This window comes from Chiloscyllium plagiosum, unplaced genomic scaffold (assembly GCF_037043375.1).
Source record: "Chiloscyllium plagiosum isolate Xiang-an unplaced genomic scaffold, Cpla_swu_hap1 HiC_scaffold_39, whole genome shotgun sequence".
NCBI lineage: Eukaryota > Metazoa > Chordata > Chondrichthyes > Orectolobiformes > Hemiscylliidae > Chiloscyllium > Chiloscyllium plagiosum.
In genome coordinates, this window is record NW_028270177.1 from 75,203,974 (window position 1) to 75,229,814 (window position 25,841).

The following is a 25,841-nucleotide window of genomic DNA, read 5'->3' on the forward strand; positions in this document are numbered from 1 at the left end:
TAGGTCAACGATTTTTAATTATTTGTCGTGGCCATCATTTAGCAGTTTGCAAATCATGTAACAATTAGTCATGTAGTTAACCATGAGGAAGAATGCCATAGACTGCAGGGAGATTGGAAACAAATGGCAAGAAAATGTGCTGAAAGGAATTCAATCCAGTTAAGTGGGTGATAATGAATTTGGGGAGGAACAACGATAAAAGTGTGAATGTTAACAGTAATAAAAGAGAAATTGGAGTAGGCATTCACGAATTTTTGAAGGTGATTGGGCAAGGGATCAAGTGGTCTCGCGGGGTAAGAGATGCTTTCTGTTCTTGACAGCAGGTGGGAATATAAGAGCAGGGAAATGATGCTGGAACTTTAGCAACTGCCTGTTCAGAGAAGAGTCAGGGGACCGGCCACAAGTCTGGTCATTGCGTTAATCTTTTTTTTCCAGAAGAATGGTAAAATAGAAGATGGAGGGCTGAAAGAGACCATTTGGCCCATCAAGTCTGGATCAGCACTAAATCAGATCTTCGCTGACAATTCTTCAAGGCAGGCTGGCACGTTCCTTGGAGGGGAACTTGCAGATTGAGGTCATTCGATGCATAAGTCCATAAGACAATAGAGCAGAAATTAAGCCATTCAGCGCAGTGAGTCTGCTCTGCTTTCTGTCCTGCGAGCGCACCTTGCCTCCAACACCATGGGCTCTTATCTTATTCTGTAGCCTCCTGTGCGGCAAATATCAAAGGTCTTCAAGTCCAGACACATAACATCAAATGGCTCTCCTTGGTCTACCTTCCTCGTTACTTCCTCAAAGCGGAATTCTTACCGATTTATCAAGCATGGCCTCCCCTTGTTGAAACCATGCTGACTTTGCTTTATTTTTACATACACTTCCAAGTATTCAGAAATTTCTTCCAACGCAATGGATTCCAGGACCTTATCCACAACCAAGTTTCGGCTGATTGGTCTGTAATTTGCAGCTTTTGCGTTGTTTCTTTTTAAAATGGGGTGTCACGTTTGTGAATTTTCAGTTCTGTAGCACCCTTCCTGATTCTAGCGATTCCTGAAAGTTCTCCACTAACGCATGCATGATTTCTTCAGTTGTCTACCTGGCGGGTACTCCACCTGATCCAGATGATTTATCCACTTTCAGGCCATTCAGTGCTTCTTGCACCTTCTCAGTGATGGCACGAAACTCACCTCTGTTCCCCCAATCTCTTGTATGTTTGGGTATAACTCATGTCTTCCACTGCGAAGACAGGCACAAAATATTTTTTTCAGTTCCTCAACCCATTGTCGACTTCTTCCTCTCTTTTGCGTTTATATGAATAAAGAAACAACTGCAGTCTTCCTTTATATTCTTGGTTTTCTTATATTTAATCTTCTCCCACCTCATTTGTTTTGTTGTTGCCCTTTGTAGGTCTTTGTGAGCTTCCCAATCCTCTAATTGCTCACTGCCCTTCGCCACATTATCTATTTTCTCTTTTGCTTTTATGCTATTGATGACTTCCTAAGTCAGCCATGGTTGCCTCATTCTCCCTGCACCATGCCTCATTTTCCACACGATGTGTCTCTGATGTGTCTGCTGAATTATGCTCAGAAACTCCTGCCATTGCATTTCCACTTTCTTGCTTTCTTGCTCGGCTCCTCACCTCACCAATTTCATCCAGCTCCTCCCTCATGCCTCTTTAATTGTCTTTATTCAACTTTAAAACAATTAACTCTGATCGTATATTCTCCCTCTCAAATTGCAGGGTAAATGTAATCATGTTATCATCAAAGGCTCCTAAAGGTTCCTTTATCTTCAGCTCCCTTGTCACGTCTGCCTCATTGCACAACTCTAAATCCAGTATTGCCTGTTCCCTACTTGGCTCCACAACAAGCTGCTCCAAAAATCCATCTCGTCGACATTTCACATTTGAATTGAATTGAATTTATTGTCACGTGTTCTGAGGCACAGTGAAAAGCTTTGTCTTGCGATCAATACAAGCAGATCGCAGTGTTAAGTAGCATAGATGTATAAAGAAAATGTAAACATATAATATGTTGGCCTTTGTGATTGTCCAGGCCGAGTTCACCACTCGCTGTGTCTCCGATCTTGAATGGTACAGATACCATACCTGGTACTGATACATCCAGACAGAATGCTCTCAATGCCGCACCAATAAACGTTGGCAAATGTATTCGTAGTCGTGCTTCAAGTGATCATCAATTTAAAAAAACATTTCCACCACCTTTTGCGAGATGTCATCGTCACACATATATCCCTCTCCCGTCCTTGTCCACTATCTGCAGGGACCATTCCCTACAGGAAACCCTGTTGCACTTTGCCTTCACTCCCAACACCTCCCGCAACTCGCCCCATGGAGTCTTCCCACTGCATCGCTGCTTTTGTGACACATAAATGCATAGAACCTAAAAACCCGAGCAGGGGTAGGCTGTCCGGCCCTTCAAGCCTGCTCCGCCGTTCAATGACATCATTGCTGATCTTTCTAAGGACTCAAATCCGCTTACTTGCCCTCTCACTCTATCGCTTATTTCATTTATTGTTCAAAAGAAGTATCACTCTTATCTATAAAAAAAACCTTTGTTGTACCAGCATCAAGTTCTTCTCTGGGCAAGGTTTTCCAAATAGTAATATCCGTCTGGGTGGAGAAGGTCCTTCTGAACTCAGTCCTAAATCTGCTCCCTCTAATCCTGAGGCTATGCCCTCCTGTCAGAATTTCACACGCAATGTGGAAGCATCCTTTCCAATTCTACCTAATCTATTCCGTTCAAAGTAAGATTCCCCGCTTATTCTTCTAAATTCCAAAGAAAATAATCCTAATCTACGTAGTCTCTCTTTATAGGCCAACCCCCTCACCTCCGGAATCAACCTAGTGAACCTCCTCTCCACCGCCACCCCCCACCCCATTCCGCCCAGTGCCAGTACATCCGTTCTCAAGTAAGGGGACCAAAAGTGCACGCAATGCACCAAGGATAGCCTCACCAGCACCTTTTACAGCTGCAACATAACATCTCTGCTTGAACCTTCATGAACTTACGTTGCATCTGTCGAATTTCTATTGAGATGCCCCGCTACTTCTTCCTTGATAATAGGCTCAAACATCTTCCCAGCTGCAGAAATTAAGCTAACTAATCTATAATTCCCAATCTTTTATCCACCTCCCTTTTTAAACAGTGGTGTCACACCAGCTGTATTCCAGTCTGCTGGGACTGCCACGCAGTCTAGTGAATTTGAAAATTGCCACTAGAGCACTTGCTGTTTCTACAGCCATCTCCTTTCATACCCTGAGATGCATTCCCTCACGGCCAGGAGACTTGTCCATCCTCAGCTCCATGAGCTTGCCTAACACTACCTCTTCCGAAATAATGTTTGTTTCCAGGTCCTCACCTGCTTTTCTCTCTTTGCCACATACTGGCATGTTATTAGCATCCTCCACTGTGATGACTGACACAAAATACCTGTTCAATGCCTCGGTCATTTCATCACATCGCAAGACTAAATGTCCCTTCTCATCCTCGAAAGGACCAATCTTTACTTTAGCCACTGTTTTTTTCGTTTTATATTTTTATAGAAACTTTTGCTATCCGTCTTTGTATTCTGTACTAGTTTGTTTTTCCCCTCATGCTTATCTTTAAAGTTTTCCCTCTCTTCCAGTTTCATGCTGTTCTTGGCCACTTGGTATGCCTTCTCTTTCACTTTGATAGCCTCCCTTATTTCCTAAGACACGCAGGGCAGATTACCCCTTTTCTAACAGTATTTCCTTTTCACTTGAATATACTTTTGATGAGCACTTCTACAAAAACATCGTTTTAGGGAGTCCTCCACTGCTCGTTATCTGTCCCACCATATACCCTTTGCTTCCAGTCTACTTTAGCCAGGTGCACTCTCGTTCTACTGTTGTGCCCCTGTACATGCACAGGACCCTGGTATTGGGTCTTCTCATCACACTCCCCATCTGAATTCTAAGTTCTGCCATACTGTGATCACTCTTTCCAAGAGGATCCCTAACTATGAGATCATTAATTATTCCTGTTCCTTTACACAGTACCAGATCGAGGTTTGCTTTCTCTCTCGTCGGTTCCATTGCATATTGTTCAAGAAGACTATCACGGGTACTCTCAACGAACTCCTCCTCAAAGGTACTGTGACTGAGCTGGTTCGACCAAGTTTCATGTAGATTAAAATCCCTAATGATAAAAGCTGACCCACTTTTACAGGCATTGCTTATTTATTTGTTTATTGCATTTACCAGTGTGATGTTATTATCTGCTGGCCTATAGACTGCACCTGTCAGTGACTTGTTTTTCTTAGAATTTCTACTTTCCACGCAAATTAATTCAAACTCATTCTCCATAGAACATATATTGTCTCTCCACACAGCCCTGATGTTGGCCTTGAATAACAAAGAGACACCACCTTCTTTACACTGCTGTCTGACCTTCCAAATAGTCTCGTACTCCTGGATGTTTAACTCACAGTCGTGGCCTTCCTGTAACCGTGTCTCTCTAATGGCTATTAAATCATTTTCATTTATGTTGATTTGTGCCATTAACTCTTCAACCATGTTATGAATGCGACGAGCATTCAGGTGAAGTGCTTTTTTGTTAGGTTTCTTGTCCTCATGATTTCTCTAATAATATCACCTTTTGCTTCTTTTCTCTCCTCACCTGTCCATTGACGTCTTCCCTCCTTTGATTCCAATGACCCAAACAGACCTTCCAGTTGAATCAACATATGAACTGCACTTTACGCAATCCACTCTACTACAATCACTGCTCGCAATGTGGCTTCCACTATCTTGGGAAACGAAGTTTGGACTGGGTGACCACACTGCAGAACATCCAAGTTCTGCCTTCAAGAAGAGTTTCAGCGAATCTCAAGGAAGAACACCACCTCAGTTTCTATTTGGGGAGTCTGCAGACCTCCAGACCACATATCAATTTCAATTTTTTTAGGGCCTGAACTCTCCCATGTCCTATTCCCCTATCCCACACGCAAGGCCTTGTTGTCACATAATCTTCGCTACTAGCAGTCACATGTGGTTCACTACTAGCAGTCTCCATTAACAACTATTCACCCTGCTAGCCAGATCATCATCCACTCCTTTGTCCAACTGTTCTTCTCTCTATTTGAACTCTATCCCTACCTATCGTTTACTCCTTACCCTCCCCCAACCACCACTATATCTTCTGCAGATCGACCAACATTTTCCCAGCTATCGTCAGTTGTGCGGAATGGTCACTGGACTCGAAATGTTAACTCTGATTTCTTTTTTCAGATGCTACTAGACCTGCTGAGTTTTTCCAGCACCATCTGGTTTTGTTCTAGTTAGAGTCGGATACTGTGAATGCTCGAGGAATATTGACTGCACATGGCCTGGTAGGAGCTTGATACTGCGCTTGTGAAATGATCCCTTGCACAGAAGACAGAACTGTGTTCCTGTTGAAAAGTTCTCTTGTGGATAGTTCCCATTACAAGGTGAGCCATCGGCATCAACTACTTCGGTCAATGAAGACAGTAATAATTTCTGCCGCAGTTCTATCCTGGATGTGATGAACAGCAGAGGGAAAAACATCCTTCATGTCAGATGTGAACGGATTGGAGTCCACGCAGGAGGTGTAATCAAGTCTAATCAGATAGAGAACGCTCAAACGCTTTCTCACTGCAGCAATGTTCCATTGGGTATCAAAGCAATATGGTTTGTTGCCGCAAAGGCTAAACACAGTGTTTTCCAGTTAAAATACGTGGATGTGTTCCCTCCAGTGCGATAGTACAGTTGTGTATAGTTGTAAACAGGATAACTGGATGAATCACTTTACACATTCAGCTGGCGAACAGTCCTTTTGTGGGAAGACATCTGTATAGAATGCAGGAAGATGCACTGAGAGGTTCTTGATCAGTTTCATATAGGGGCTGAGACAATACTGGAGGTTTTGAGAGTCTTAAACGTGGACAAATCCCCAGCTCAGAGTGAAGTTGTATCTCACGTTGCTCTGTGAGAAAAAGGAGCAATTTAAGGGGTTCTGACCAATGTTTCACATTCCTCTTTGGCCAAAGGGGAGTTGGTCGAGGACTACGGGACTACTAATGGGGTTCCACTTTTTACCAAGGCAAATAGAAACAAACTAGGGACATACAGCCAAGTGAGTCTCACAGGAGTGGTCGGGAAACGTTTGGGGAAACCTCTGAAGGAGGGAATTAATTGCAACTTGTCCAGGCAAGGTTTGATCAAGGAGTCAGCATGGTTTTGTCAGAGGAGGTGATGCCTAACACATCTGTGGACACAGACAAAATAAGTGTCATTGTATGTTCTTAGGTTGTGGGTTTGTGTTCCTGTCTAAATATTATTGAAAATGGAATTGTAGGCAGACAAGTTGTGGCCAGGTAAATGTTTTGAGGAAGTGATCAGAGGGGAGTGAAAATGATGTAGTGTATGTGGGTTTCACTGAGATCCCACACGGGAGACTGATAACACGGTAAAAACATAAGCAATTCACGATCACGTGGTGTCAGAGAAATTCAACTCAATGGATCAGAGACCCGATACAATTAAACAAATTGACATCGCGGAAAAGACATTGACCAGGCTGACACAGAACTGATTCTCTGCACAGATGGCCAGAATGTTCTCCCCCAAGCCGAGGGTACAGGCAGGTTTCATAGGGGTACAAAACAAAGGTGATAATTGCAAAGCAGTAACAGTACAGTGGTGAAAATTGTAAAGCGATTAAAACAAGAATAAACGGAATGGAATTTAAACAAGCGTCTGGCAGTAACAATGCAATTGTAATTGACACTGGAGATTCCAGCCATCTCCTTGAATAGGTGAGAATGGCTTCTCGGGGATTCATAACTGTATTTCCCATCTGCATGAGTATGTGTAAGTGTTCCTTCTGCTGGCATTCAGTTTGTCCATTGTGTTCCTCCTGGGAGCAAAGTCTTCCGCGGTCTCTCAGTCTGCCTCTTTGTTTATGTGCCATCGGTTTATATGGGAAATGAGCTTGTAATTAGGGTATTTGGACTGAAGAGATGATCGAGGCTAGGAGGTTACTGAGAAGTGTGTTATTTGGTTTGGGAGTAGCTTAGAATATCTGGATTCTATATTCGCCTGTTTGACCAAAACTGAGGCATTGTGGGTGTGTTCTATGTGTGTTAGCAGGCATGCTTTCTGTGTTTCGTAGACATGCTTCTGTGTTTTTTATGTGTTTATGCTGTGGGTGGACAGTGTAGCAGATTTTCTCCCACAGTTCACCCATTTTTTGTTAAGGGCATGTTGAAAAAGTGCAATGTAGCCCAGACCAAGTAGGTTATCAGATGGTGGGATTTCGGTGTCAGACAGGTAGTAGTCAGTGTCTGAATCTGACCAAGTGTAATTTGTGTCAGGGGAGGGGATCTCACTCCAGTGAACTTGTACAAGCTGGTTTGTGAGGAGAGCAGAGATAAAAATGCTGTGCAAAACCGGCAGCAGCACATACGGTGGCCCATTACCAGGATAATGATACCCACAACCGCAATACGGGATATAAGTTCCTCCAGCAGTTCAGTGCCCCGTGAGCTAAGCCAGGCGTTTGCCCAGGTCCACAGGTCCCCGTGGGACTCCGGTTCATTTGGGGCAGCAGCAGCCTGTGGAAAGTGGTGTGTCAGGTCCGTTATATTTTCGCTGGGGTCAGGGATGTAGGTACAGCAGTCTGTGCCAATGAAGGTGCAAGTGCCCCAGTTTTGGCCAGCCAGTTGCCCAGGGCCATTCTGTTTTGTAGGGTGAGAGTGCGAATGGCGACAGCCTCTGCATTCAGCTGGGCAAGTACTTCAGCCGTGGCATGTTAGCTCCTCTAGCGTGGTGGCCAGTTGATATGCCTCTATGTCGAGGTGCTGGGTTTCGTAAGTGGACACGAAAACGGGGGTGGGGGGAGTATATCGTTTAGGGCAGTGAGGGCGCGTTTTCTGTGGGGAATAAGCTTCTGGAAGGGAGACGAATGGGACTGGAAAATGAGTGGTACAACATACCACGAGTCAGCCCATGACAACGCCAGCCAGGGTGTGCCTTGTGGCCGCAGACAAAATAAGTGTTATTGTATATTCTTAGGTGGTGGGTTTTGGTTCCTGTCGAAATATTATTGAAAATGGAATTGTGGGCAGACATGTTGTGGCCAAATAAATCTAGAATCCTGCACTCTGCTCCAGACCAGAACGCTGCAGGTGTCAAGAGCAGTGAGTTAGTGCACCACCTCCACCCAGCCACCCATGCGGATGGCTGGCTTCTCGTTAGGCAGATGGTCCTCTGCGTGACACTCGTGCCGTGGTGTCAGTGATGGTAAAGGTTGGGTGTTCATGTGAGAGGTTCTGGGGTGCGTATGACCATCCTGTGAATTTGTCGAGGTAGTATCCTACGGATTTCCAGCAGTCTGAGCTATTGGCCACATGAATGGCCGGTCAGGTTAGCAGACTGAGCATTGTGTACCCGAGGACCTGTCCAGTTTCAGCCACAATTTTGCCATCCCTGCGATGTTAAAAGGGAATGCGCCGTGGGGAATGCGCCGGTGGGAATGTTCAGGTACATGGGCACAGACCCAGCAGCTAGTCTCGTTTACCCTCTGGGCATACATGTGGGTCATATCAAGGAAAATGTTCACCCACGGCTCAAGGTGGATTAAGTGCCCTGTTCTATGTGCCCTGATACTGATCAGTGGAGAAGTGCAGATCAGACCAAAGGTGATGATCCCGATGGCTGCAGGGAGCAGCTGGATCCCTCTGTGGTGTCTGGAGCTGTATCTTGTTCTGCTTGGTTGTCCTTCTGTGGAGGCGGAGCCCTCTTTCACCGGGTCACATTCTGGTCTCCCTTGGAACGTGACAGCTGTCATTGCCGTGAGACAGACCAAGAGTGGACCTTTCCATCTACGGGAGAGAGAATCTTTCGGCAGGGACTGTCACGTTACATAGTGCCCAATTTAAACGGGTGAAGTGGTTTCCTGCAGCGGTGTGGACACCGCAGCTTTTTATTTGTTTTTTTTTGTTTTACCCCCACACTATCGCCCAACTACGGTAGTGCTTATTTTTTTCCCCAGTTGTGTGTGTACAAGTTTGAGACACAGTGAAGGACACAAGATGCGCGAATCTTTATTCAGTTTCCATCAGCAGGAAGTAAAGAAACACCCAAGTGGCCAGTATACCGCAGCATTTAACAAATCATGGTTTAAAGGGTTTGAACATAATCCAAGAGCGTTTCCTGTGTTAAGAGCAGCGCTGTGTCATTGGCTAGTTATGGCGGTCCGGCGGCTGTGGGAATTGGTCATTCCGTTAGCACTCAAAGGGTGTGATTTCCGTTATTCACTTTCCCTGTCCTCTTACTGTAAAAACACCAGTGGCCGGCCATCTGGCCAAGCCAGTCCAGTGTCCTGAGTGATTTTGGGGAGGGTGGTTTTGAGGGTGCACTTCATTCTCTCCACCATTTCTGATGACTGGGGGGGGGCGGTACAGAATGTGGTATCTTCAGCGTATCCCGAGAGTGTAATAGTCAGCAGTAATGAACTTTGCGGTGAAATGGGCCCCATCCCCCGTATGTTTCTAAGCGCCCTGAGATATAAAACTCTTGTAATAACGTCCTGCAGGATACATTTTACCACTGCTCTGGTGGCATTTTTTTTGGTGATGAGTAATGACTCTACCCATTTTGAAAACATGTCGACAATAACTAGGACACGTTTGCATTCCACTTTCTGAGGCATATGGGCAAGGTCAGTTAGAAGGTGCGTGAATAGACCCTCAGGAACTGGTACATAATCATGTTTGGCCATCGGCTTCCCTGCATTTTACAGTAGACAGATGAGGCACTGTGACAGCAGGGCTTGGGCAGCTGCAGCTGTGTGGTTAGCACTGCTGCCTCACAGCGCCAGAGACCCGGGTTCAATTCCCGCCTCAGGCGACTGACTGTGTGGAGTTTGCACGTTCTCCCCGTGTCTGCGTGGGTTTCCTCTGGGTGCTCCGGTTTCCTCCCACAGTCCAAAGATGTGCAGTTGATGTGCAAGTCAGGTGAATTGGACATGATAAATTGCCCGTAGTGTTAGATAAAGGGGTAAATGTAGGGGAATAGGTGGGTTGCGCTTCGGCGGGTCGGTGTGGACTTGTTGGGCCGAAGGGCCTGTTTCCACACTGTAGGAAATCTGCCTGTGTGTCCAATTCCATGTGCCGTCAGGGCCAGTAAGTGCAGATGGGCTTTCAGGTAGATAATGCAGCCATCGAAGTGGGTAAGAACCTGTAAGGATGGTGATTGCACGGCACCAATGTGGGCCCATGCGGCCCTCTCTTCTGGTGTGGCGGCTTGCTGAGCTGCTCAGACTGCATCGAGAGGGTCAGGGGACTCTGGAGGTTTCACCACCCTGGGGGTCTGCAGGGCATAACTGACCAGGGGTAGTGCGGATTCCCGGGTGGCTGCATCAGCAGAGGCATTTGCTAACGTGACGGGGTCGGTGGCAGAGTTGTTGGCATCATATATTATAATAGCGATAGCGGCGGGTAGCAGGACTGCTTCTCGGATGTTGGCAATGTGTGCAGCATGTTTGATTCGTCTCCCTGCTGAGCCGATAACTCCCCCTCCCCCGTTTCCATATTGTGCCAAAGTCCTGAACGACTCCAAAGGCACATCCGGAGTTTGTGTAGATAGTGGCTGTGCTACCCTGTGCCAGTTTGCAGGCTCTGGTGCTCTGCCACCTGTGTGGACACCCCATCTGGTAATGCAGCTGATTCGAGAGTGGTGAAGGGGGTGCAGATGGCATGTCCTGCTAATGTGTATTGGTCTGATGGCGGGAAGGAAGAGCCGCTGGTGAAAAGAATCTGGTCAGAGTTTTCTCAAACCGGTCAGGACACCTGCTGAACCACGCAAAATTGAGGACTGCAGATGCTGGAGATTAGAGTCAAGATGAGAATGGTGCTGAAAGCCGCAGCAGGTCAGCCAGCATCCGAGAAGCAGGAAAATCAACTTTTCTAGCAGGAGCCGATTGTCAGGAATGCTGAATCAGGTCCAAGAAGTTGTGGTTGTCTGCAGAATCATGTAAGGTGAGCGGAATTGGGGTGGCAGGGGTATCAAAGCTAGGGCACGGTGTAAGGAAAGATTAACCTAGATCACCAAGCGACCTGATGACCAGTTCTCTGAGTTGCAGTAAAATGTTGGATTGCTGCTGAATTAAGCAGCAGGGAGATTGACAGTGGGACCAAAACAATACACGGATTATCTAGCACAATGGTGGTGGCCATATCCACTGTTACTGTGGCTGCTGCCAACGCTCAAAAACATGCCGGCATTCGACTCATAACAGGTGGTAACTAAACAATAGAAAACGTAACAGGGCGACGGAGATGACCATGAAGCTGTGTTAAAATGTCAGACGCGAACCCTTCTGGCTTGGTAACATAAAGACAGGAGGGCCGGGATTAATCTGGACTCCCAGAGCAGGAGTGGAAATTATTTGTTGCTTCAGTTCAGTGAATGTCTGTTGCATTTTGGATCTTCACTTCATTCTGTTTACGGGAAGCTGCCTCCCATAGAGGTGCACTAATAGCACAATGAGCAGGAATCCAAGCCCTGCATTTCTTTACCAGTCCCAGAAACACTTGCAGCTGCCTGTTTGTGGCAGGTAGAGGAAGCTGGGTGATGACAGCCAATTGATCCATGGACAGTGCACTGTGGCCATATAGACATTTTGCTGACAGAGCTGTATTTTCTTGATAGGCACCCTATGCCCATCCTGTGCCAGACTACAGAGCAAGGCCACCGTAAACTGCTTTCATGCAGTAGTGGAGGTGGAAGCCAATAGCAGGCCATTCGCATACTGGAGGAACGTGCTGTGGCATGGTAGGTGAAGGGTGGACAGGGTGAGATATACTGCAGCAGCACAAATTTGGGGCTCGCCGAATACCCTTAGGGAAATCCCGTCCATGTATTTTTGCAGCCGCCATATGTAAAAACATAAAGTTTCAGGGAACAACCTAATGGAAAATGATGCTGAGCAAAGGTCTATTTCAAGAATATCAGGAGGAGGGGGCGGTGTACTGGTCAGGAGAGCATTTGTGTCCGAGACTACTGGGAAGCAGGGAACATCAATGGCATTGACAGCCCTAAGGTTTTGCACAAAGCGCCATTTTCATGGTCTTCCAGCTTCGGGATAGTTAAGAAGGGAGTGTTGCATGGGCTGGTTGTGGGCCCGAGGATTCCCTGTTGCAGAGGTGATTCAATGACTGGTTTGATTCCCAATACTGCCACGGGTGATACGGGTATTGTTGTATTGATGGCAGGATTGCTCCCTGTCTGAGTGTAACTGTACGTGATTGGGCGGAAAATAGCTGGCCTGCATGGTTCTATTGCTGTGCCAACAGTGATTATGGGATGTCAGCTAATAAGAGTGGGCTGTCGTTGGAGGAGGCAGCGTCTGGGCCTTTTTTTTTAAAAGTAGATGTAGTAATGTGGGAGCACAGCGCACAGAAAAGTCACCCTGTCCAATCAGTGTAAGCTCTACTAAAGGGTCTGTGTCTTGCCTAAAGGGTGTGAACTGTATTGTTGGTTGTGCGACATGCCCTATCATGGTTGTGAGATCTTTGGGGAGCCACGTCTTCTTAATTATAAAGGAATTGTGCGGGACTGCCGTTGGGTCTTTGCAGGCCAGTGCAGCCTTCTCTGCGCTGAGCTGCACATCTGCTGCAACACTGTGTGGTCTGGCAGAGTATCTGACAGTGATGGAATGTGGGGAGGTGAGCTCGAGATGCGAGTCCATGAGTGGAGGATATGTTGATGCTGGTTCCTGGGGGGCTGAAGCTGGACAATGAAATTGACAGAAAAAAACGGCCACCCACCTGAGAATGGGTGGAGGATGGAGGGGGAGTTAATTTCGGGAGCGGAGAGGGTCAGGAAGGGTGAGGGTAGGATCTGGCGGGCACAACCATGAGCAATATACTAATCTCAAAACTAACAGCAGGGCTATTCCAGACTACTGTTTCAAATATCCTGGAGCCTTAGTGTACGGCCACATTCCAGAAAGTGCTGAAAAGGAAGAAAGAATGAACACAATAAGAATGGGCAATAAAAAGCGAATTTCACCAATTAGATTCTCGATTAGATTTCCTTTCCATTCCGTCGTGTCCAGGACAGAAAGGAAGGAAATGGGAGAAATTTTTGTTCAAATAACGGCGGATGGAGTCACGGTAGGACTATTTTTCAGAAAAAGCAATGAAATAACAGTCTCTCCTCGGTTTCAGTGAAAACTCAACTTGCCTGAAAAAAAAAACAGCGGCAATATAGCTGCTTGTGATTTTAGATGTGGGAGGCAAACACGACCATGACAGCACAGAAACTGACCCCTTTGAGAGAGACTGCACTCTCCCACACCGCCGTTAATTTTCCAACAAGCAAACCTACCAGGTCTTTTTTTTTTTGCTTTGAACACGGCACTTAAACACGCTGCAGCTTTGCTGTTGACCAACAGAAATGGTAGTGGTGGGATTGGAAGCGACGCCCCCTTCGAGACTGGCCACGGTAACACACGCGCGTGCGTACGACCTATTGTCATACATTTTCAATTGTGCTCCTGAAAAACAACAGATGAAAAAGCACAGGGAAAACATTTCGCGGTCCTTGTCCTCCTCGCATAACAGCTGGGATATGCCCGACTCTGATATCAATTTCACAGCAAATAATGATAGCCCATCAACCCACACAAAACTCAATCGAAAGCTGAATCTATCTTCTGACACTATTTTCAGCTACAAATCTGTATGTGAGTGTGAGAATGCATGTTCTTCATGATTTGATAAAATAACCATGAGCTGCATGACATGACTGGAATTTCGATTCTTGCTTTGGTAAATTATTTCGACCATTGCTCGAAACAGAATGGAACATGAAACAGACCGGTTGACAGGGAAAATGCACAAAGCTGAGCAGGCCGTATTCCACATCATACCATGCAGCATAGTTTCAGTTGCTGCGACTGATTTGCAGAATAAGCGTCCCAAAGAATGTTCTCCACTTGAAAAGCCGAGGTATCAGGACAATCTGAGAAGGATAGATCACATTGTGAGGATGCTCAAACCTCGGTGCCAGTACGAGTTGGCATTTCCTTGTCTTTCACCTTATCCATGCAACTTGCTGCAGAATGTCCACATCAGGACATGAGCAACATGGCTGCCAGCTGAGGTGGAAACCAATGGGGAATCGATGGGAAGCGACTCAGAAAAGTTACAAAATTCCATGGTGCTTATTAGGGAAGCAGTTCTCATCAATGTAAAAGATAGTTTCTAAACATATTAACAGAAGTCAAAAAGTGATTGTCCCACCCTCCCACCCCACAAGATGTCAAAGAGTTGCTAACTGTCCGTGAGTGTTCTTTGTTCTCGATATGTAAATCTCTCCCGCCTGAGTCACCTTCACGTCTCTTGTTGTTGAGTGAATCACAAAGCAGGAATTTCACCAAACTGCAACTGCCTCACTTTGTTATCCCGCTTGCCTCCTCCCCTCCCCCTCCCTGTATACATTTTCCTGCTTATCTGTGATATTAAGAAAACCAAATGGATGCGATGTCATTCCGTAGCCTGTCTGTTATTTCCACAGTCTCAGTTCCAACATGGCTTAGATCTCGGTGCATACCTAAATATTAGTGACGCTATGACAGCACAATTCCACAGGATCATGTGAGAGTGTAAATTCAGTTATTGCTGTTGCTGATGGAATGAGCTGCTAACGTGTGAAAACACGATTCAGGACTTCTGGTGCTAATTCACGCATGTTGAATAACGGCAGTCAGCTTCCAAATGAGGCCTTTCAGAGACTACTTTGGGATACTTTTGACAGAGAGGCTACATTAGGAATCTGTGATGCACGGTGACCCAGCACATCAGCTTTCTTCTTGGCTTTGAACCGGGCCGCCTGTGCAAGGAATGCAAATGCCTTACTGCTTTTCGTCGAAGCATCAGAACGCTGTAACTACAGTCTTCAACAGGATGGCGTATGATCAGAAGCCGGTTGGAGAAACACTTAACAACGTTTCGCCCAATACTTAAATGGAATTGCATTACTTTTCACCCTGAGAGCGGATTTGCACGAGCAAACGCCAAGCCAGGTTTGCTGATGGGAAAGCAAGCAGGAAAGATCCATTCTCGTCCATCTAAAAGGCTGCGGTTGGGACAGGGCTGTTTCTGCCCAGTTTCAAACTGGGGACCTTTCACGTGTGAAGCGATTGTGATAACCACTACACACCAGCGACAAGTCCCGCCAGGGCCTGCTGTTGTTCACCGGTGCCCAGCGCTGTCATTTGCAGCAGTTCTCCGCTTCACCTTTCCATTTCCAATAGCCCATCGTTGTCCAGCGGAATTGGCATCATCGAAAAAGTAAGAAAATCATGTGAAATTGCTTACAAAATTGCAACAATGTTGTCAATGTTTCGACTGTCGGATGAGGCTAAATAAGCTGGGTTAATTTGCCCTGCAGCGTAGCGGCTGGGGCATGATCTTATGGAAAGTTTGCAAACTGAGTATTTAAGTATTTTACCCAAGGTGGGGTGAGTTGAAAACTGGATAGCTTAGGTTTCAGGTGAGAAGGCTAAAAGTTAAACGGGACCTGAGGCCCATTTCCCACACAGACAGGTGTACGTGTATGGAATTGGGTACCAGAGGAAGCGGAGGAGGCCCGTACACTCAGAAGGTTTTAAAGGCAACCGGAGGGGCTTCTGGATCGGAAGGGTTCAGAGGGATAGGGGCCAAGTGCTGGGAAGTGGGACTTGTTTGATTTTGGCAATGTGGTCAGCATGGACGAGATCCACAAAGACGCTGTTTCCACGCGGTGTGCCCCAATAACGTTGTGTTACTTGCACCGGCTTGAAAGGATGACTTTTAGCGGAGCTTGCCATCGCTCTCTGTGGCTGTTCACCGGAAAGATAGCATTGTGAAACACTGCAGAACCGAAAGACTTTCTTACTGTTGCCCCGACTGACCATACTCCGTGAAATATTCCCGGATCCTCAGTTGAGGATGTTTGCTCCTGGAAGTCACCTCACAAACCGTGTTATCTCGTAATGTATTGAGCGAATGGCAAAACGGTCAGCATTTAACACGAAACAAGGATGACAAAGCAAATGCATTTTTTCAGACACAGCGAAGCATGAACGCTAAATGCGATACAGACCGTGGGCATGAGCCATATACTAATCTCACAACTAACAGCAGGGCAATTTCAAACTACGCTTTCAAACATACTGGAGCCTTAGTGCACCACCACTTCCCAGAAAGTGCTGAAAAGAGAGGAAAAAACAACACAATAAGAATGGGCCATAAAAAGTGAAGTTCACCAATCACAGTCTCGATTAGATTACCTTTCCCTTCTAATGTCTGCAGGACAGAAATGAAGGAAACTTAAGACCATGTAACATCGTAACTCATTGGAAACATTTCCCTTTCGTCAGAACACCAAATAACGACGAGTAGAGTCACCGCAGGACTTTGTTTCACGACAGCGATGAAGTAACAGTCTCTTTTTGGTTCCAGTGAAAGCTCAACTTGAGTGGAACAAAACAACAGCAGTAGAGTGCAATTTACGGTGGGAGAGACGACCACCGCATGGACTGTGACACCTTTGAGGGTGTTTGCACTCGCCAACACTACATTCAGCTCTCCAATACACCTGCTTTTAGCTTGGCTTCGACCAAAGCAGATTAACACGCTGCAGCAGTGGGATTGGAACTTACACCCGCCAGCCGAAAAGGAACCTAAACCCCGCGGCCTAGGCTGCTTGGCCACGGTACAGAGGCCTGCTTTTGCCCTCCTAGTGAAGTGTGCTGTTTCTGATCCGCAGGACACACTGCAGGATTTTCAGACAGCGCCATCCTCCCTGCGACATGCTGGATAATATTCTGTTGTGTAGATGTGCCCCGGCTTTGCCAACATCAACGTGGTCTGATTCCCTACATTCTGTTGGTCGAACTGTGATTCCACTCTGAATCACAAATGTGTCACAAAACACCTAAGGTGTGCTGGCTCTCCACAGAGATAAATGTGTTTCTCTTTTGGTATCATTCTCTTGCCTTCTTCCTGTAACTCTGCACAATTTCACTTTCAGCATAAACATCGAATTAGTTTTTAAATAACTCGCTTGAAACTGCCTCTTTGTCAATTTCAGGCAGTGCTTTACAGACACTAACCACTCGCTATGTGAAAACGTTTCTCCTCTTGTACATTTTTCTTATTTTACTAATGACTTTAGAACTCTGCTGAATTGTTCTCGATCCTTTCAGGCGTGGGAAGCGTTCTCCCTTCCTTATTTTCTCTGTCTATCCAACTCATGTCTTGGAAAGGTTTAACAAGACCAGCTGTCGGCCTTCTGCTCTCCAAGAAGAACTGCCCCAACCTTACAAATCACCTTTATTGTTGACATTCCTCATACACCACACCACTGCCATTAACCTGTTCAGCGCTGTTTCCAATCATTTCATGTCCCCACTTCCTCAAGTTTCATACGCAGAACTGTGCGAACATCCAAGATGATGGATTTATTCAGAACGGGATTGTGAGGATGAGCATCCTGAAACACTTCCGTCGCTTTCACCACATGTGCTACTATGCCATGTCTACTAAGATGACACTTCTTACTCCAGAAGTCAACGTTATTTCAAGGGGGGCAACTTCCTGATTTACACCTTTTTTTAATCAAATAACTGATAGGACTACCGGGCAAAAGTGAAATCAAACGACCAAGGCTCGATGGCGACTTCAAGTAAGACATTCTCACACGCCAGTATTAACACAAGCTACTGAGCGAAGATCATGCCCCTAGACAAGTGGCATTCTTACATTTCCAACACCAAACCAGCTGAAAGTCGCTCAGATCCAACAACATTACACTTTGATCTCGGGTTTCTAAGCACCAAAGTGTTTCAAGGATATCGCCTTTTCATTCCGTCACCTTGTTCACGGGACAGTAATGTTTAACCCTTCCACTTGGACTCCATCGGCAGAGTATTCAGTTATTTCCTCTCCACCTGCAAGCAGTTTGAGGGGAGGCAAACGCGGAAATGCTCTCATCGGCAGAGCCAGTTCCATCAAGTGCTGGAAATCAGCAAGTTTGATTGTGAACTTTCTGTAAATATTATTTATCTGAGAGACCAATAAAGATGTTGAACTGTTTGGAAAGACAGAATGTACTCCGGATTCTCTACCCTCAAGTAAATTGATGTGAGGACATTTTTGTGCAGCCTGTTTGCTGTTCAGAATCGATCTTCACACAGCAATCCTGCAGAAAGGCTTTTCTAACAGTAACATCGGTTTCTTTGCTGCAATCGGGCAGCAGTTAACACCTGAGCCCCGGCTGTCCTAGATGAAGAGAATGCGAATGAAACCCTCAGTCACTGAGAGTCATCCCCACGGTCCTGAGCTGCGGAGCTGCAGACAGTCTAACGCGGAAGGGAGGGTTAACAATGAGACATTATTTCACCATCAGCCACTCTGTGCCAAAGACTGTACGAGGGGCAGCATCAACGTGTGGCATCACTCACTCGCTGACAGAAGCTGTTCAGCACATCGAGTCCACGGCAAATCTCTGTCACTTGTATATCTCCGTGGTTATTCATAACTGGCGATCTATGCCCTAATAATGTGGAACTGTGTCAGTGTCATAATGCTGTCTCCAACAAGTTGATCCAATTGTTACTCACGTCTTTTCATTTCACAGGCAGGCAATGGCTGTGTGAAACAGCGTGGGGAATAACTGCAGGGCGTCATGCGTATAGAGCACGACACAACGAATATATCTCACCTTCACCAGTTTATTCCCAGCTCTGGCAAATGATTTTGCGAATCAGATCAGAGCAGACCGGCAGAGAACAGGAAAAGAGTTTCCCGAAATTCACGAGTGTGTTTCCTCACCTGTGTCAATTTGGCGGGTGTATCAGAATGAAATATTCATTTCATATACATTGAGTGAAAGGAAATGGAAAGTGAAACAACATGCAATACGTAGAATGGAACTATGTTATAGAGGAACACTGGCGGGGACAGTACACACACTGAAACGTGGAATTGTCAACGAGCAGAGGATGTTTTCAATCCATTAATTTCCGGGTTATGAGCCCAATAGGCTCCAGCTGGGCTGCTCTGTTAGCGCTGACTGTAGCATGAATTACACTGTCTTCAGCATTTCGCCTGGCGTGTGGCATGTACCTCAGAGGATGATGTTGAAAGGTCTTCACTATTATTGTGTTTGGTGCAGGTGTGTCCCGGCTGTGTCAATATAACCTGTGGGTAACTTCCACATTCTGTTGGTTTAATTGTGATTTAATTTCGAATCAGAAAATATGTCACAGTGCAAAGTGAGGCCATGCAGCCCACCTTCGCCGTGCTGGCACTAAACAATAAGGAAATGTCTGTGTGTTTCGATTGATTGACTTTATTTGATTGATTGATTGTCACATGTACCTGAGTACAGTGAAAACATTTGTTTGCGATTGTTAAAGGCAGATCACACTAATCAAGGACATGCAGATTACCGTGTGAGTAATAACAACATTTTGGACAGATTAAGGCTTTCAGGTTAATTCACATAGGACGTGCGCTCGGCAAGATCCACATTAACAGGATTAGCATAATTTGAAGTTAGAAAATCCATTTCTCAGTCTAGTATCGGCCGACAAGAAGTTGCTGGTGTATGTCTTGAAGCTTCGGTATCTTGATCTGACCTTGATCTCATCGAAATCTTGCCTTCTGAGTCAAAAATAGAATTAAATGCAAAACTCCAGGGCTCATGTGTGACTTCTCACACGTACATCACCCTCCCGAGGCGACATCACACCCAAGACCAACAAGCCAGAACCGCAGCTTGTGCGTGATCTATAAATCAGGTGAGTCTCTTTGTTTAAAAATGTTTTTTTTTCTGTTGTTTCGGAGTGAAGGCAGCATTGAGATTAAATAACAGTTCCTTGTCATTCAGACTTCCGGTTTCCCGGAAGCTGTGATGGCCACTTTCCCCGCGAGCAGGCTACCACCATTGGCAGCTGGATGAACTCATCTTCCAGACTCGAGAAGAGTGCGCAGTGTTGTTTCCATTGGTCAATATCAGGATAGATAGATTGAATCACCGTCGAATGTTATCGTAGGGAGCCCTGTCGCCGAGACCTACTATTCCTTTTGTACAATGGTACAAAAGCACGGACGTTTGGTGTAGAGGGAACAACTTCAAAATCGTTAATGATGCAAAATGCACAAATGGGCAAAACAACACAGCAACTACAGTAACTGGTGTTACGTGAAGGGGTAAACTCCATCTGCTAATGTAAACAAGCAAAACAGAAATGAATCATCCCGTGCTGTGTTCTGTTAAAATTCAACAGTCAAAGAACTATCCCAAAATCACAATTTAAAGTTAACATTAACAATTTTATTGTCATTTTTAAAATGTGACAGAGAATAATCAACTTTCTATTACTTACAACTCCTTTCTCTAAAACTTCTGCTCTACAATACCTTCCTCACACCGACCCCATTAACATTTACAAAACAAAAACAAATTTACAAAACAGCTAGTTGTCGAATCTTCTCTTAGTATCTTCCTCTGTAGATTTTTTTCTCAGGTGGATGTTGATACTTTTTTTCTATGATATCTATTTCTCCATATAGGCACCTCTTGGAGATTTTTCGAACATCCTATATCTTTGAGCTGCTCTCTTTGCTGTTCTTTGCCGCTCTGGGTAACCGTTCAAAATGTCCGATATTTGTCTCACAAAACGTCGGATCGTTTCGTTGGTTTTAACATCATAAAAATACCAAATTCAAACTTGATTGGGGCATAATTTAAAATGATTGGCCGAATTCGCATTTCATTTTTGTATCCATGTAACACAGCTCTTAGTTGCTTCGACTAAATGTTATGTTGTTACCTTGTTCTGGACTCCTTGTGCTAGCCAGACATTTCAACACCATTAAAAGTATGTTACACCCAAAACTTCAAAACACTGGCATTTGCCAAGAAAGTCTATTTCGTTCAACATCGCTCTCTGTCAATCTCATGTGCCTGAGATTTGAGCAATCTCTGGTCGATGTTAATGAAAACTGCCCTATTCTCATAACCTTAGATTTAACACACCCGGTTATGTATGTCTTACAATATTGATTGATTCCTCACGGTGTTACTTAAGCACACGTTAAGAAGAAATAAAAATGAGAACAACAGTCACCTATGTGACTGCGATTTGACCAATGTTGCAGCAGCCAACCGACTCAGCTGTAAATGAAATAGCTCACACCTTTCCTGTACCGGTAAAGAGATTGCATAGCATAGTGGTAAGTTTTCATGAGTTGAATTAGATCCAGCATCATTTCTGAGGACGGAATTTACTGGTATATAAAGACATGATGAAATACACGGGGGTTGAGGGGTGGAATATGGTTAGGAAGGATATGGTCAGAGTTCCCTTGATACAAAATCGTTTGAGACGACGGAAATGAGATTTACTGGGAGAAAAGAAAAGAAGGGATGAAAAGAAAAGAAGGGATTTAATGGGATGGTGGAATAGATGAGGAATCATGCGACAAAAATCAGGAATGACTGAGTTGTGTCCTAATGGAGCTTTTCCAGCGGATGTAAAATTGGTTAGGGTAAAAAAGATGGAAATTACCTCGTTCAGGTGATCGTATAACCAGAGGTTAGAGCTTCAAAAAGAGCGAGGAACGACAAAGAAGTTTGCATCAGGTATTTTTTATTCTGAGTTTTTGAAATCGGAGATGATTTTTCAGAAAGCAAAAAACATGTTAGAAGATGATTCCAGCATTTTGACAGGCCACGTGCAGACACAAAGAGCGGATTTAACAGGGACAGGGACTCTGGGCTGCCTGGATGGGGAGGCAAAAGTGACACACTCACGAATTGTTTAGCGTTCATCGGAAAGAAATTGCATAACACCGGCAACTGAACATGTTAAGTGTAAGAAGAGCTGGTGGTGTTGTAATGTGCAGCAGCTGGTTCGACGTGCACTACTACAAATTGTTAATGTACTGAGCTGTTTGTTTTCGCTTTGCATTAAATCGAAGGCGGTTAGCTCAATCCGCTGGCTAACTGGTTTATGGTATAGAGTGAGAATAACAACGTGGGATTAATTGTCGCACTCTCTCAGGTTGACAAAAGGATCATCATCTGCACTGCTCACGTGATCTGTAATACAATGTGACTCTAGTGAGTAGGAACGGACCTGTAGATGTCAAGCATCATTATCATTGCCATCTGTTGCCTTGAACATTTGGTCACAATGACCAGTAACGGGACTGAGTTCGTTTATTACTCACTGATCTCCTCCCGAAAAATCCACGGACAAGATTCGTCCTTATTCCTGTTTGAATCCTCTGTTCTGCACTAGCAAAACTATTTGTCATGATTAACCAGATTCGCTGACAACATTCAGTCTACCCTAAGAGATAAATCTAAATCCTTTCGAACGGTTTAACGAGCTGTGTGGGTTTGCAGCAAACAGGATGATCTGAAACGGGTTTGACAGCCTTTCCAAGAATGTAATCCAGTGCAGTGTCAGAGATTTGAAAAAGGTCATCCAGCTAAAATATCACCTCTGTTTCTTGATCCACAGATGGATAGTCACGTGGGGGATATGTGCAGTTTTGCGGTTAATAATTGATGCCTTTCCCAAAGACAGAACAATCCCACAAATCAGAAATTGGAGTTTTAGAATCGATGCTGCTTTATTCGACATTATTCTTCAACTATGCGTCACTCTGATGCTCCAATAATTCCTGATCAACGTCAGTAAAACCAGCTTTCGATAAGGATTGAAATTACAACTGCGGCATTTTAACACACTGTTCAGTGCCATGCGCTGATCAGTTGCTCCACTGGAGCCCACCGGCAGCAAGCGGAAAAGTGTCCTACTCGTACCTCTGGGACCTTCGACCCGCATGTTCTGCTTTTGCTGCAGTTCTGGAATGAATACTAAGGCAGAGGAGGAGGAACTGATATGGACCTGTGAGTTTTCGGGCATCATGTTCAGGAAGTGGGACACGGAAAAATGTTGCGCTAATTAGACTTGATTGAAAACTGGATCTCCGTGAGTCGCTGCGTTGTTGATAGACAATGTTATATTATCGCTATCACAGTGCTTCTCAGTCGGTCGGCTTCAATTTGGCACAGAATTCGATTCAACGACACTTCACTAACTTCCTTCTTCAAGTTCCTATAGACGACATGAAACATAATGCACTCATCATCAATCTTCATCATGGCTACATCCAAGGACATGTTGCACAGTTTTCATGAATACTGAAGATAGAAGAATGTTATGCAACAGTAAATTGAATTTCAGTTTAACTTGTAAACTGATAACAATCCAGAGAATGATACCGAATGTCCCAAATTCATGTTTATTACCGTGGCCAGAACTCTAGCCAGGCAAAGGGGAAATCTGTCCCTGAATCCCCAATATCCACACGGCCGTTTGCTCCATGTGCCCAGTTGGAAACCTGTGTGAAGGAGCATGCAGTCTGATAGAGCGCCTGGGAGAATCCTCCACTGTCTGATCTAAAGTTGCAACGGGAGCTGTGTATTCCAGCTGTAAGAGCAATGGGTTAAAGGGGAGGACCTTGGTATTCCGTGGTGTAGATTAACAGGGTCCTCATCATGTTATTGTCCTCTGTCAGAAACAGCACAGACAGAGAGGAAAAAGAGGGGGCCATTTCGCTCGCCAGCGCTACCCTGCCATTTGATGTCATCATGGTTAACCGAACCGTCAATGTCTTTTCCCAGCCCATCCAGATCAACCTGTCGCCCAAAGGGAAAGAGACACTGAATGAACCGAAAAACTCTGCACCTGTGAGAGGGAAATGCGTTTAGAGACAGTGGGCTTCTGCAGTGGATTTTGTGAATGAGAGGCCGATTCTGGGTTGATCAAGTTTCAAGTGATATGATTCCCTCAAAACTCACTACCCAGAAAGTGAGGAATCTTCTCTGGTCAGTAGCAGGGCGGAGAACTCCAGACGATGGGAATTGATGATGAATCAAAAGAACGATCATTCATTCAGCTGAAATCCAAACTAAACTCCGATTCTGGTGGGACTCAAAATCACAAACTTTGAATCGCAAGCTTAACACTGCAGTAGAAGTCCAACACATCTTTCATTGTGCCGCAGAGCTGTACTAGCCTCCATTTTACTGCACTCAAAGTTACGGTGTTCAACTCTTTCATCAAACGTCTGTTTATCCTCGCCCCTGTTTACAGTACTTGGTCCTCATCCGTGCATGCTCCAGCTCCTCAAGTATTCGGCTAAGTACTCCTGAAGCATTTTAATGACTCCTAGCTTCACCACACGTTCAAATAGTGAGTTCCAGACAAACGACACTCTCAGGATGTAAACATTCTTCCTAAACCTATTCTGAACATTTTCTCTCTAGCGTTTCATCTATATCCCTGGTTATTAATCCATCCCATAAGAAGTTTATTCCTGTCACACATATCTATCCCCTTTCTGTGCACGTTAATCAATTCCTCTCCCAGCTTTCTCCGCTGTCAGATAAAGAGCCCCAGTCGAGCTCATCTATCTTTGCAGTGGCGTGAGAGTAGTGCTTTCAAAGCACAGCAGGTAGGCAGCATCCGAGCAGCAGGACAATTGATGTGTCGGCCATAAGCCCTTCATCAGGAATGAGACGTTTGAGTCGGAGTTAAGGGAGGGGAATGGCAGTGGTGGTCAGGTAGCGGGGAAAGTGATAGGTGGATGAAGCTGAGGGAAGTGGTGGTAGTTCAGAGGGGGGATTGTTGGCCGTTTCCAGAGAGCAGTGCCTAATTGGAGGCTTTGCACTGGGATAATGTGGGGGGAGGTGAAATGAGGAAGCTATTAAAATACACACTTTGCCCGTGTGGTTGCAGGGTCCCAAGGTGGAATATGGGACGTTCTTCCTCCAGGTATCGGCTGGTAATAAAATGGGGGTGGCTTGTGCCAGAAGCAGCGATTATTTTCTCCTCAGATGCTGTCTATCGTACTGTGCTTTTCCAGCACTACACTCTCGACTCTGAGCTCCAGCATCTGCAGCCCTCACTTTTGCTTATCTACACAGGGGGAATGTTCGAGCTCAGGAACCATCTTGGTAAATCTTCTCTGACCACGCTTCCATGCAAACACACGCTTCCTGAAGGCTGCCGATCAGAACAGAATAAAGTTATCCAAAGAAAAGCAGAAATAACGGAACAAAATCAGTAGGTCCAGTGCATCTGGGGAGAGATTTTCGAGCCAAACGATCCGCCTTTGGAACGAATGGTATGTGTAGGTGGGGCAGGAATGTGAAAGAAGGTGGACAGAGTCTAAAATGATTGAACTCGATACTGGTTATTGAAGATTGCACGGCGTCTCAGCAGGAAATGACGTTCCGCTCATCCAAATCGCGCTGTGCTATGCGGGAGCTCTGCAGCAGACCAAACTGAAATGGATGCATGGGAAAACAGTGCGATGTTGCAGTGACAGGTACCTGGATACTCAAGGTCTTATTTTGCTTGCAGACAGAACGAAGGTGCACACACGTTTGTCACCCACTCCGTTTTTCTCTCCCCAGTCTGGACGAGATCACATTGTGAGCAGGAAATGCAGTTTACTAAATTGAATGATGGGCAGATAAATCACTGAAACTTACACAATGAGGAGAGACATCATAAACGATCAGCATTGCGCCTTCTTGGATTTCGTGGAATGGTGCCATATGGGGAAGTGCTGGAAGTCAAGAAGGATTGGACGATGGAGTACAGAGAGAAAGTTTCTTGCATTGTGCCGGTATTCAGTGGTATGAGCTTGTGGGGAAAGGGCAGAATGTATATCTTCCTGTGCTACATGCTATAAATAAA